The 13,878-nt window shown below is 42.9% G+C and overlaps 1 protein-coding gene across 3 annotated transcripts in view; it reads left to right on the forward strand.

Moving 5' to 3' along the window:
• Positions 1 to 13,878, forward strand: part of LOC115850539 (metabotropic glutamate receptor 7-like) — a 282,573-nt gene that overhangs the window by 54,933 nt on the left and 213,762 nt on the right. The window contains exon 5 of one of the 3 annotated variants that reach the window (XR_009562727.2): positions 4,462 to 4,476. The exons of 1 other annotated variant lie outside the window; for it this stretch is intronic. The gene's annotated coding sequence lies outside the window, so the exon portion shown is untranslated. Of the gene's footprint in view, positions 1 to 4,461; positions 6,849 to 13,878 lie in introns of those variants that run through there. One more of the 3 variants, XR_009562735.2, reaches the window with a different exon arrangement.

Consider the following 13,878-nt stretch of genomic DNA (forward strand, 5'->3'; position numbering starts at 1 on the left):
AAGTAGTTGTGTCGATTTATACTCCAGTATAAACAGGGTAGAAGATTCCCATAGTACTCCAGGTCTACAATACCTGATACTACCACACTTTATTTATGTATTTGTCAAACTGATTGGCATGTAGTTTCATTGGTTTTGACTCACTTTTCTCTTATTACTTAATGAAGTCGTACACTTTTCTCTGTTTACTGGCTGTTTGGATTTCCTTTTGTATGACGTTTACGTCAACTATTGTTATTTTTTATTATTTTTAAATTATTATTTATTTTTGGCTGTGTTGGGTCTTTGTTGCTGCGTGCAGGTTTTCTCTAGTTGCGGCGAGCAGAGGCTACTCTTCATTGCAGTGGCTTCTCTTGTCGTGGAGCACAGGATCTAGGCACGCAGGCTTCAGTAGTTGTGGCACATGGGCTCGGTAGTTGTGGCTTGCAGGCTCTAGAGCACAGGCTCTGTAGTTGTGGCGCACAGGCTTCGTTGCTCCGCGGCACGTGGCACCTTCCCGGACCAGGGCTCGAACCCGTGTCCCCTGCCTTGGCAGGCAGATTCTTAACCACTGCGCCACCAGCGAGGTCCAACTATTGTTATTTTGAATTCTTCTCCATTTCCAAGTAACACTCTTACATGACTATTTTCTCACTAAATTGGAGGCATTTTCTGTTCATTTCCTATTTTACTAAGTAAGGGTTTAGTTCCTTTACACTGTTTCCACACTGCTTAGTAAAGTTATGTCATCATTAGTTTTCCACTGCTCAGGATCTCTTTGACTTGTAGTGATATACTTAAAAACCTAAATTGTTGATCAACTATAAATTCTCTCAACGTCACGCTTTGTAAAATGAGGACATTCATACCATCTTTCCTTCTTTCTACCTCCTGTCTACCTTCCAGACCTAGCTTTTACATTGTCAAAGTTGAAATTTATATTCTGTTCTATGTGCAGTTAAGTCTTCTGTTATTTGAGAGTCAGTAGGGAGTAAGGTTTAAGAGAACAGGCAGAGAGCCTAAACTCAAAGCCTCGATCCAACCCTAAATTAGGTACAGCCTGGGCAAGTTCCTTCCCTGTTTTAGCTTCCTTTTCACAAAAGTGGGAATGCGGCTTCCCTGGTGGCGCGGTGGTTGAGAGTCCGCCTGCCGATGCAGGGGACACGGGTTCGTGCCCCGGTCCGGGAAGATGCTACCTCCCGCGGAGCGGCTAGGCCCATGAGCCATGGCCGCTGAGCCTGCACGTCCGGAGCCTGTGCTCCACAACGGGAGAGGCCACAACAGTGAGAGGGCCGCGTACAGGAAGAAAAAAAAAAAAGTGGGAATGATATTAGCACCAACCTCATAAGGCTATTCAGAGGATTAAATGAGTTAATATATGCAAAAACACTTAGAGCCTAATATATACTAAGTACATACTAGTACACAATACATTTCAGTACATACCAAGTTAATACAAATACATACTAAGTATAGGTTAGTTATTTGTTATTACATGCAAGTTGACAATAAAACCGGCAAACGGAGACAGTATTGCCATTATTACAATTACATTAATATTGCCCACTGCAGATGTACTCTCTCTGTGTATAGACTACACCTCGTTCCATACTGTGTCAGTGTCACTGCCCTTGTGCAGGGTGACCACATACCCCAAGCCGCCTTGGGCTGTTCCAGTTTATACCTGTTGTCCTGATGTTACAGAATTAGAGCACCTCCTTACACTATTGAAGTGTTCTGGTGTGGACAACAAATTAGATAGGTGGTCATTACCCCTGTGTGTCACTGAAAAGGGGGACATCTATAGTGTCAAGTTTAAGTGGATTCATCTATAGTGTCAAGTTTAAGTGGTTAAAAATCAACCATAGCTTAGTTTGCTTCAGGTTTATGTCCGTATAGCCTTTTCTCCTCTGGAGTTCAAGTTCCTTCTCCTCTTCCTCTCCCTCCTCCCTTCCAACAGTGCCTAATAGCTAGTAAGTACAATATGCCTCAAGGTGTTTCTAAGCTCTCAATCACACAATCAATAGAAGTGTCTCCAATCTAGACTATCTGCTCTCTGCACTGAATCCCCTATTACCCTACTTCTTGGTTTATTGCCTCATATTGCTGGATTATTTCTATAAATAGCTTAAGGTGTAGCACAGGAGGTCAATTTTTCAAATATCTTTGTGTACAAAATATCTTCTTCAGCCTCCACTTATGACTGATAGTTTGGCTGGATACAAACCCCTAGGGTGAAAATTATGTGCCTGAAAAACTTTGGAGGTATCTTTCTAATGCCTTCCAGGATCCATGGTGCTGATGACAAGTATGATAAAGTCAGATTTTAACTTTTTTTTTTAGGTGACCAGTACTTTTCTCTCTGGAATGGATGTATCCTCTCAGTATTTTATTGTATGTTAATTTATTTTTTCAGTATTTTAATGTTTCACAGTGAAGGATGCCTAGGTATGAGTCTATTCCTGTTTATCTTGCTCAAAAATTGAGTAACTATTTTCAATCTGAGGCCTGATGTCTACTTTCAGCTGTGGGGAATTTTGTTGCCCTTTGATAGCTTCCCTCCGTTTTTTTTCTGGGTCTGGAGTTTCCAATAGTAACATGTGGGATCTCCCAGATGCAGCCTCTCTAACATATTGCTATCACATTTTCCACTGTGTCTTTCTTTTTCATATACTGAGAAATTTTTAAAATTGCTCCTGAATTTATTTCAGCAACCGTATTTTCATTTTCAAGAGACCTCTCTTGCTTTCTGACCATTCTCTTTTTAATTAACACCCTAGTCTTATTTTATATTTGGTAGCTCTTTTTAAACCTCTCTCAGGATACTAATTAGGGATTTTTCTTAAATTATTTTGTTCCCTAAATTGTCCCTGGTCCTACCAGGATATGTTTTCACTCTTTTTTCCCCCTCTCTCATGTTGTAAGCTTTAGTCAACTATCAGGCAAATGACAGTTATTTTCTATTGAAGAATGAGTGCAGAAAGCTCCCTGAAGTCAATAACTGATTGGTTTCTTATGCAGGAAAAAGCGGGGAGTAACTGTAATAGGATCTCCCCCAAACACAATTTTCTAGGGTGTAAAAACTCACACTAGCTGCCCTAGTTCTCGCCAGTTTCACTGTTTTCAAAATGAAATCATCTCATTTCAGGAGTGTGAGGGTGGGGCTGGGAGTCCACTCCTCCAAACACAACCCTTCAATGAGCTCCCCTATTTCAGTCACACTTTTAACTAACTCCACCCTCTCTCCTACATGCCCATCTGAGCATGGGGCTACTTCTGCAGGTGGGGTCAGAATCCTCCTCAGTTGCAGGTGGTCGCTGTGCATATTCTAGGTGATGCTTTTCCTCTGTTCTACTGCTTCAGTTTCACACTCTTCCACTTGTCTTCCGTCTTTCAAAACTATGTTGAAATCTCTTGATTGTTGTGGGCTTATATACTTAAACACTTTGATACCATCATTGTAGTGTCTCGTCAAAATGGAGAAGAGCTAAAAGGGTTCTCAGTGCCTTCTGAATCTGCTATTCTGTGGTCCCAGTGTTTAAACTTCTTGGTCTTCCCCAGTGTCTATCATTGCTTTTAGAAATACAATCTCCTGGTCTACTCGTGAAGGAAATGAATACAACACATCTAAAATGACAAGGAATGCGGGTAGATGCTCTAGGGTCTTCTCATACTCTGCCATTTACTAATAAACCACTACGTGGTACAAATTGTAGTGCTCATTTATAAAACGAAAGGGGGTAACTCTACATGAACTATAGATTTCTCCTACTCTAACATTTCATAATTTTCTAAGTTCTTTTCTTAAAATTTCTCTATATTATCATTAATTTTAATTAAAAAAATAAAAATCTAACTTTCTCTTTTGAAAATCAAAGAGTTAATTCCCATAGTCCTACAATAATGGGATAATTAGTTGTGAAACCGGTCAAGTTTCATACGAAAAGAAAATCATATTAAATAATTTTAAAAAATTAAACATGGACTTTGTAGCACAAAGACAAGGTCCCCCCCAAATGGTGTTCCTTTATTTACTAGAAATGTTCAGCTCTGCATTAAAGTTGAAATAAAATAAATATATTATTTTTGAGGTGCAAAAATTTCTTATGAAAATCAATTTTTCTTTTCTGTCCATACAAACAAAAGTATGGAATGACATTAGAGGTCAGGTTTGTTTGCGAATATAATGTAGCTTCTTGATATTTTTTATTTTAGGAAAGGAGAATATCAAAATCAAAACTTTTTTCAACTTTACTTTTATTTAAAATGAGGCCATATTTTCCTCTTATTAAAACAGAGTTCAACTAGAACTGTCAATTTTCTCATCTGTAAAACAAGAACCCTGAATCAGCTGACTAGATTCATTCAGAACTCAATTTCTTTATCTTATGATCACTACGGTTCTCCCTAAATCTAATATACTAAGGTTCTAAGGAAAGGAAAATATATTACTAACGACATGTTTTGATTTTTATTTCTTAGAGTTCAAATGTCCACCATTCACCTTGGTCTAAGCTTAAGGAACCATTCAAGGGGATACAATGAAGATGGGAGGAGAAAACAGAACCCTCACACCAGCTGTGGCGTGTTGCAATCAGGCTGCTGTTTGAAAAATAATCTTCTCTATAGCTTTAAAGTGATAACTTTGTACCTGCAATGCTTCTTGTTTCAAACTGATTTTCTCTGGCTCTTCCTGAACACTTTCTGAGGAATCATCAACCTCTTCGATTTCTGAGGAGGAAGGACTCCCTACTGTCACAGTCACAGGAAATTCTGATGGACCTGAGTGTCACAAGAAGAAGATAGGAAACCACAGAGTTGTTAAACTAAAGTGCAAAGAAAGAAGACAAGATTGTATAAAAGACAACACAAGCCAGATACCAAATATCCAAATATTAGAGGACATTTAACAAAAGTGATCTGAGGTATCATTATTTATAAACGTCTCTCACTGCTCCATGGTCTAAAAGAGGCAATGACTAAGTAAAATTACAGGAACTTATCTTTGCTATGTTACTGTACAGACCTCTGTTGTACATGGTTAGGATTAGTAATGGGAATTGCCCATATTATTTTATTAAGTTTCTTTCACAGAAGCCAAGTGAAGATCCAAGGTAAACATTTTTTCTCAGATCAACTTTATACTGCAAATGAAAAATTTATTCTTCACCATCAGACACAAACAGTCTGGAAGAAAATGTAGTTTTACAGAGGAAAATACATCAGTAAAGGGACTGATAAAGAATCAGAAGAATAATCAGAAAGTCAACATATCTAAGCTGGGAATAATAGATGTTAGAATTTATAAAAGTAAATCACATACACATACATAACTAAAACTGACCCATCAGAAATTTCATCTTCTCATCACCCTTAAGCCAAAACTAGGGTAACAGTAATACAATTCTCCCATCAAGATTCACTGCCACTGCAATGCTGTTCAACTGGACATTTCCAAACATTTAAAACCTGACCTGGCCACAACCCCATAAAAGTCTACAGATCATAAAGAAGTGTGCTGGGATTATATAACCACGCAGAAGACAAGTCACTAGGACATCATTTTGACAACAAGCAGCAAACCCTGCAGCATAGGAAAACCCTAACAGGAGAACGCAGTACACACCCCTCTCTCTGGGCATGCAAGGGCAGGACTGACACCCAAGATGCTCTTCTCTCAACCTCAGCAGTGGTGCCTTTCACAGAGCAACTATGCAGTCTCCCAGAACCACTGGGAAGAAGAATCTGATACTGACAGTATTAGCTTGCCATGAGGCCATAAGCTAGGGAGTGTGTGTGGCCTTGGTGAGAGAGCAGAGGTTTGGGAGATGTTGCTTTATATTGGCTTTCAGATCAGGAGTTTGTACACATAGCCTGCAAACAACGTTTCTTGCAAACATGTGAACGTTCTTGAGTATGAGAGCTCCATGTGAGGGGTCAGAAATGGCAGTCAAGTTCGTTTCACGGGTAACAGCTGATTTGCAGACTGGACAACAGGCTTCCTTGTTTACAGACAACCACAAGGCTGCCAGTTGTGTGCCAAATCCACACAACTACACCGTTGCACTGGGAGAGCGACCAAACATGTTTTACATGATTTATTTCAGAGAGGGAAATGCTTCTTGTAAGACTCTGTCCGTTTAAAAAGCAAGAATGACCATCTACCTTTCCCAGTTCAAGCCCTATATATCATAAATATGATAGCTAAACACCAGCAACTGATTACATACATCACGAGCTTTGATGAATGGAAAGCCCCTAAAAAGAAATCAACAAAACAAAGTTAGATCTTGATGTAAATACATCACCAGTTAAACCCAGTTAATACAACTATTTAGTATTATGTACAGTATCCATATAGAATTGTGTATAAAAATAAATAAGCTCAAAGCAAGGACCTGGAGGGCTCTGCTATGGAGAAAACTGAACACAATTCAGCCGGCTGGCTTGGTAATAACTCTCTGAACTGCTGAGAGGCCCCTTCAGTTCCTATGTTCAGGATGCTTGAGATTTCAGTCTCACTTCTTTAAATGGTGATATTAATCATTCTCTAATTTACCACCCTGTATGAGGAGGATGGACCTGAGATTAAGTGTCTCAGGAAGAAGATAGGAAACCACAGAGTTGTTAAAGTGCAAAGACTGGGGATTCAACACTATAGTTTATGCAACAGCAATTCACATCCCCATTTGGTCATATTCTTTCTACAAAACAAAAGATGCACTCACATGTATTAAAAGACAAAAATTAACTGCCATCTGTATCAATATGTTAATGTGCTTCAATCACATATGTTTTCATGAAAGTTTAAACATAAAATCACCTTTAAGATCTTGGCCATGTAATCTGCTCCCTGCCATGTCAAATTATACCCCGTGAAGTTTACTGTCTTAAGAGTGATAGAGTTCTTTATACCTTGACAAGTAACTAAAAGGAAAAAAAAAAAAACGACACACACAATAAGATGAAGAGCCTATACATTTTTCAATCTTCACTTATTTGCTTTTCTTGAGTCAATTGGAGGTTTACAGCCACATTCTTAAAATCATTAACTACAATCTTCCCCAACAGGTAACTGATGAACTGATGCATTCTAAAACTTGTCAGTAACAAAGTGTTATTCCAGTTTACAGCAACAGTTTAATTCTATTCAGTACTAAAACTGAATACACTGGATACTGCAAACTTTCTTCCCAACCACTCAGTAAAGTACTACATACTTTTGAGACAAAGGAAAAAAAAGAAAAACCTAAAGAGCGTAAGACTTCCGATTTTCATTTCCAATGATACATGCCAATCTTGATGATCAATCAGCGATGTAAATGTCAACTATAAACCCAGTATTTTATTAGCTGCTATGCAGTACACTAGAGCAATAGAAGAGGGAGGACCTCAAACCCTCTGTTCCCTCAAATTGAAAGGCAGGCTTCCTTACCCCTTCAGGCCACTACTGGACACAGGGAAGGCACACTAATGTTTCAGGACCCTAATCAAGAGTCACCTGCTTTGTGATTACTTCCATGACACACCCTCACCGACACCACTAAATTTGCTGCTCCTATGGGACGTTACATGTATTTCCTATTTAAACACATACCACAGTGCATTATAATTATGATTGCAGATAGATGACTTTTTTGCCTTTTTTTTTTTTTTTTTTTTTGCAGTACGCGGGCCTCTCACCATTGTGTCCCCTCCCGTTGCGGAGCACAGGCTCCGGACGCACAGGCCCAGCAGCCACGGCTCACGGGCCCAGCCACCCTGCGGCATGCGGGATCCTCCCGGACCAGGGCACGAACCCGCGTCCCCTGCATCGGAAGGCAGACTCCCAACCACTGTGCCACCAGGGAAGCTCAACTTTTTTGCTTTTTACATCTTGCTATTACCCTTCCCATAATATTTCTTGAAGAGAAACCATAAAAATATAAACAAACACAAAAAACAGAAAATATACAAAACATGTGGTTTGTGGCTTAACACAAACTTAAATAAGATTAATTCTGACAGTATCCAGCATGACAAACTTCCATGGTACAAATGAGAATGGACCAAGGTTTGAGCAGGTACAGGAGACAATCCAGGCATGAACAACACCAAGAAAAGGTAGACGGGAAAAGGTAGACAGACATGGTGAGTAGGAAATCACGAGACCAGTCCGATGGGAAGAGACTTAAACAAGACTGAAACTCACTTTCTAAACCTCCATCTCCAACTGGAGAATTCACAGGACACAGGTGCACCAAAGAAGCCAATTATTCAATCCCTTTAATGGGGAGGAACAGTTTAAACTTTTTTTGGTTTCGTTTGCCCCAAAAGCACCCCAAAAGCAACTATCAAATGTTGGGAGGACACAATGAAGGCTTACCTTTGTTAACATAGTTAAGTCTCTCTCTCTCACAACTAGCCCACTTAGCTCCACGTTCCTTAGCGCACCCGACGCACTTACACAGCATTTATGAGCTTTACACAACTGGAAGGTCACATCTTTATTCCATATCGCAGGAACACGACTTCTGTAAACTTTATTTCTGTCACAACCTAAAGCAAAATTATTGTAAAATGAGTGATTTAAACCATACATTTTATCATCATTAAAAAGTATCTAAATAAAAACAAAAGCATCTGCTCTGTGCTAAGGATTAGAAAGGACTCCTGCCCTTAAAGCCTTCATTAAGGAGGGACATGTATAAACTCAAAATTTCAATCACATGAGATAAATAAACGTAACCTTTATACGCAGAGGTTCCTATGGAGGCAAAAAGTTATGTCTAAGTGATGGCTTCATGGTAACCCTGAAGTACAATCTAGAAAGATGAGGCTATGCAGAGTTGGAGTAGGAGGTGCATTAACTGCAGAAGGAACATCTGTGAAAACATACTCAAGCCTGACTCCTGCTGGGCACTGTAAATTCTGCAGGTGGGGATGACTACGGGCCAGGGGTCCAAGTACAAGTAGAGACAGAAATGAAAATAGAGATGTTGGCCGAAGCAAGCCTGGGAGAGAGCATGGCTTGTACCCCACAGGTGATGAGGCCTGGGGCTACCACTGGCTGAGTAAGGGTGCCTCCGCTGATTAGAAAAAGGCACCCCGCTGCTGAAGGACCAATTAGATTAAGGGAGTGATCACAAAAAGCTCCCCTTCTTCAGGGCAAAGAGCCCTATGAGGCTTGGCCAAACACAGTTCAGACTACACGCCTCTGTGCAGAGCACACGCTGGGCGGCTAGTATGCACTAACTCTGTGTGGGCAAGCCATTAGCAGCATTATTTTAAGCACATCTTTTTATGGTAGAAGATCACTCAACACGAGTAGGCAGATGAACTTAGAGGAACTGAACCAGAGGCTGCAAAACCACCCAGGAGTTTCTGCCACAGTCTGGGCAAAATGTAATATGGATGAAGAAGCAAATTTAGGAGAAGGCCAAAATCTACAAGCTGGACCCATTGGATGGAAGACATAAAGCAAGTTCAGTGAAGGAACTCTGAAGAGAATGGGCTCTACAATAAATTTTTCTTACATTCAATGTAAAATATTAGGCAAAATTAAGTACCATGGCCTTTCAGGTCCCTTCCAGCTCTAATTTCTTTTGATTTCTAACTTACTACTCTGGTTAAGTAAAGTCCCTTCAGAGGTACAGAACACTTCTTATACCCGAATGGGATGCAAAGAATAATCTGACTTCTCTTCACCAGGGGATCAGCTGAACTGTCGTTGCAGAAGAGATAACAGATGGTGTGAACCCCAGATCCTAGAAAAGGGCCAGGCACATGATAAGTATTCAGCTTTTCGAAAACAAATGAACAATCATTTCCTCTCCTAGATCTTCACACCTTTCCTTTGCTGGCTACTTTCTCTCAGCTTATAAACATCCTCAAATATACCCACTTAAAAAACTCTCAGACCTATGATTCTTTGGATATTCTTGTGGATACCCTAAGTCTCTACCATGCCTTCAAACACCTGTCCTCCCAAAAGCCCACATCTGTACCTTGGGCCCAGACCTGTCTACCAGGCCCCTCTAAAGCACTGAAGATGAAGTAAGATCCTCTCGCCACCCCCAATCCCTTTCTACTGTGCTCTGTATCTCTCAAAAAGATGCAGCTGTAAACTGTCACCCACGCTTGCTGCCCTCCCTTTTCTAACTGGTCACCAGGCCTCACCCATTCTCTCTCAGATCTGCAAAACCCGGTCCCACCTTTTATAACTTAAGTGGGACCCTTAGATTACAATTCACCCTGCACCCAATCAACTGCCTTCCACATGGAGGTCCAAGTGAGCCTCTAAACCAGAAATCCATTTCACTGTTCTTTGGTGTTTCCCGCAGCCTTCAGGATAAACATCCAAACTTCTGACAGGACAAACAAGGCGCCTTTCTGTTGGGCCCCACTAAGTTTTCAGTATCAACTCTCATTTCTCTCCCAAACCCTGAGTTCCAGTCCTGTATATTAGTTTTGCCATATTTTCTTACATTTCTCAAACTTCAGCACACACTGCTTTCTCCTGCCACCCCAGGAGCTTCTACATATCCTTAGAAAGGATGGCACTTCCTCCAAGAATCCTACCCTGAACTTTCCCTTCCAAGTTTCTGTGCTCTGCAAAGGGGAAGGATGGCGGGGAGGGATACATTAGGAGTTTGCATTAACATATACACACGACTATATATAAAATAATCAACAAGGACCTACTGCATAGCACAGGGACCTCTACTCCACACCCCGTTACAAACTGTACGGGAAAAGAATCTGAAAAGGAATGGATATATGTATAACTGAATCACTTTACTGTACACCTGAAACTAACACAATATTGTAAATCAACTATCCTCCAATATAGAATAAAAATTAAATTAAAGAAAAAGAGAGATTCTGTGCTCTGTAGCAGCAGAACTCACTTCTTCCAGAGCACTGACTCCTGAGCTTGTGTTTACTTGCTGCCCAGTAGAAGGGAAGATTACCTAGGGCAGAAGCATCGTCTCCAGCAGCCCTTGGTTCTGACAACTCATTCATGTGCCAGGATACTTTACACACATAACCTGCTTAATTAATTCTAAGAACCCACAGAAAGAGTGGTTTTTAATGTCATTTTACAAGTGTGGGGGTTGTAGTGCAAAAGAAACCTGTCCAGGCCACAGAGAGCATCAGCCCTGGAATTCAAACCCTAAGCTGCCTTGACACCGGTGCTCTTTCCACTATATATGATACACCTATTGAAAAAAAATTTTTTTTTCCTGAGCCCTGTTTGAATGGAAACGAAATGAAGCTGGGATATATCCATTTCCTAACCGCTTTGGTGTGTACCAGGCAAAGTCATTAAACAGACCAGGTAACATCTGTGCAACAATTAACGATACTCCAAACTGTGCTAAGTGTTCTACTTTGTAGAGTCTAGAAGCATTAACACAGTGCATCCTTGTAACCGCCACGGAGGCTGGGTCCTGTTAAGCCCATGCTACAGATGAGAACACTGAGACCTTGAAGCCTTAAGGCACTCGGCCGGGGTCACCGAGCTGGCAGAAGTCCTAGGCCGCACGCCCCGTCTAGTGCACGCACACCCGGGCACTGGGCACCGGTTCTAGTGCCCACCCTCCACCTTTAACCATTTAAAACCCCGCTTCTCAGCGCCCACACGAGGGCCCCTGGAAGCGGGAAGTACAAACCTGTCTCGACAGGCCGTGGCTGGAAGAAGCTCTGGATACATATCAGGGGCAGAGGGTGCTCAGGAGCGGCGCCCAGTCTACCCCGCGGAGGCGGTCGGCATTAAGTCCAGCAGGCCCTCCCTCAGGGAAGCCCGCACGGAGGGCAGAGGCACCGAGTCCTGCAGCGCGCACAGGTCCTCAGAGCGCGAGAAGGAGTCGGCCGCGCTGCCCGGGCACAGCTTCACCGAGTGATCAGGGCCTGAGCGCGGCCTCGGGGACGCTGGCTGCAGACAGGATGCCCACATTCGCCTGGGGGCCCCGGCTCGCCTCCCGGCCCCTCGGGCGCCCACCGCCCGAGGGCTGCGGCCCCGCATCGTGCGCAGGACCGGCGTCGCAGCCAGAAGACATAGGGCCATGGGCCCCAGCTAGGCCGGGCCCTCCATGCCGCGCTCCGGAGCCCACGCGCGACCTGGTGTTGGCGCGGGCATCAACTGCCTCCCGAGCCGCGGGGTTGCGGTTTAAGCCTCCGGGCGGGGCCCGTGGGGGCGGGGCTCGAGGACTTCCGCGCGCTCGCCGTGCGTCTGCACGCAGACCCGCCTCCCAAGACGACGCGGCCTGAGGAGCAGCACGGAGACCCGCCTCCATGACGATGCGGCCTGAGGAGCGTGGCGGCAGCTTCGAGACTAGGGCAGCGCGATAGGTAGGCGGTGTGGAGGGTTTCGGGTACGTTTGCTGACTGATCCAAACAAAAGTGAGACATGGTTGTATCAGCGCATTTTAAAAGTAGTTAAACTCCCTCAAAGTGTCTCTGCTCGCCCCGCCCAGGAGAGAGCGTGAACTCCGTGAGGGACGCAGGAAAGGCTGAGTGAACGTCTGCCTGTGGTCCCTTACCTGGTGCACGGGTGTGTGAATTTCTGCGGAGAGCTCTTAATTTCTGTCGTTTCTGCTGACTTGACACGGTGGTTGGCAAACGGTGACATATTCCGTGCATTCAGGACATGATCGTGGTTCCTAATAATCACTTTGTTTTGTCCTGACACCTCCACAGAGAATTTACTACTGAATATCCACTTTAGAGAAGAGAAACTGAGGCGTAGGAAGTGAAGTGACTGAGTAAGAGGAAGGACTCAGACAATTGGTGTTAGTAAATTAACCCTGCAAGGAGGCCGTTAGCCTGCGGTGGCTCTAGCGATGCGGCCGCCCACTTAAACCAACCAAAATCTAAGCCTGTCAGCGGCTCAGAGTGACGAACACCGCTGAGGACACCCAGTCACAAACCACCAACTAGGCGTTAAAGCCATAGCAAATCACTCGTTTCCTTGCTTTGCTTCTGCCCTTTTAAAATAAACATCTCTGCAGCTCCTGTGGCTGGAGTGCTCCTCACCTCTTCCGCTTTGTGGTGCCTGAATTGAATGTATTTTTGCGCACATAAAATGTTAAAATTTTAAATATGCCTCAGTTTGTCTTGTAAGATTGGCCGTAGAAGTTGGATTTGTGTCCAGTTTCTAGAGCAGTGGTCGTCCTCTGGTCAGGCCTTAGGCGTTCCGTGTACAACGTTCCTCTTCTACCACCACCTTCTGGATGCCTCCACCCGTACTACCAGCTCCCGCGCATCAGATCCCCTAGATGTGGTCAGCAATGGCTTTTATATGCAGCGTGCTCACATTATAACATCGCAGACACTCCTCCGTCCTCTAGCCAGCGTGTGAAGTGAAACATTACCATTCCTATTGAAGAGTTTCTGGTGTGACCACTTTCCCAAACACAGCCACTCCCCAGCTGACCCTGGGTAACCACTCTTCTGAACTTGGTCTCCATCACTGGCATGGATGTCTTTCTATGTAGGCTACATTTTTAAGTATTTTTAAGCTGCATATCATATTCTATTTTGTTTTCTCTTGTTACTTGCTTTATTTAGTGTTATCTTTGCTAGGTTCATCCATGCTGACACGTAAAGTTCTGTCTAGTTCATGTACTTTCCTCGCTACGTAGGATTCCCATGTAGGGAAATACAATAATTTATATGTGCATTTTCCTGTGGATGGACATTTAAATTGTTTCGAATTTTAAGTATGATTTCTTTTTAAAAAAAATTTTATATCCTTTTTAAAGGTTACTTTACATTTACAGTTATTACAAAATATTGGCTATATTCCCTGTGTTGTACAATACATCCTTGAGCCTGTCGTACACCCAGTAGTTTACATCTCTCACTTCCCCACCCCTGTATTGCCCCCTCCTCCCCCTCCGCACTGGCAACCATTAG

The sequence above is a fragment of the Globicephala melas genome, unplaced genomic scaffold, assembly GCF_963455315.2.
Source record: "Globicephala melas unplaced genomic scaffold, mGloMel1.2 SCAFFOLD_226, whole genome shotgun sequence".
Classification (NCBI taxonomy): domain Eukaryota; kingdom Metazoa; phylum Chordata; class Mammalia; order Artiodactyla; family Delphinidae; genus Globicephala; species Globicephala melas.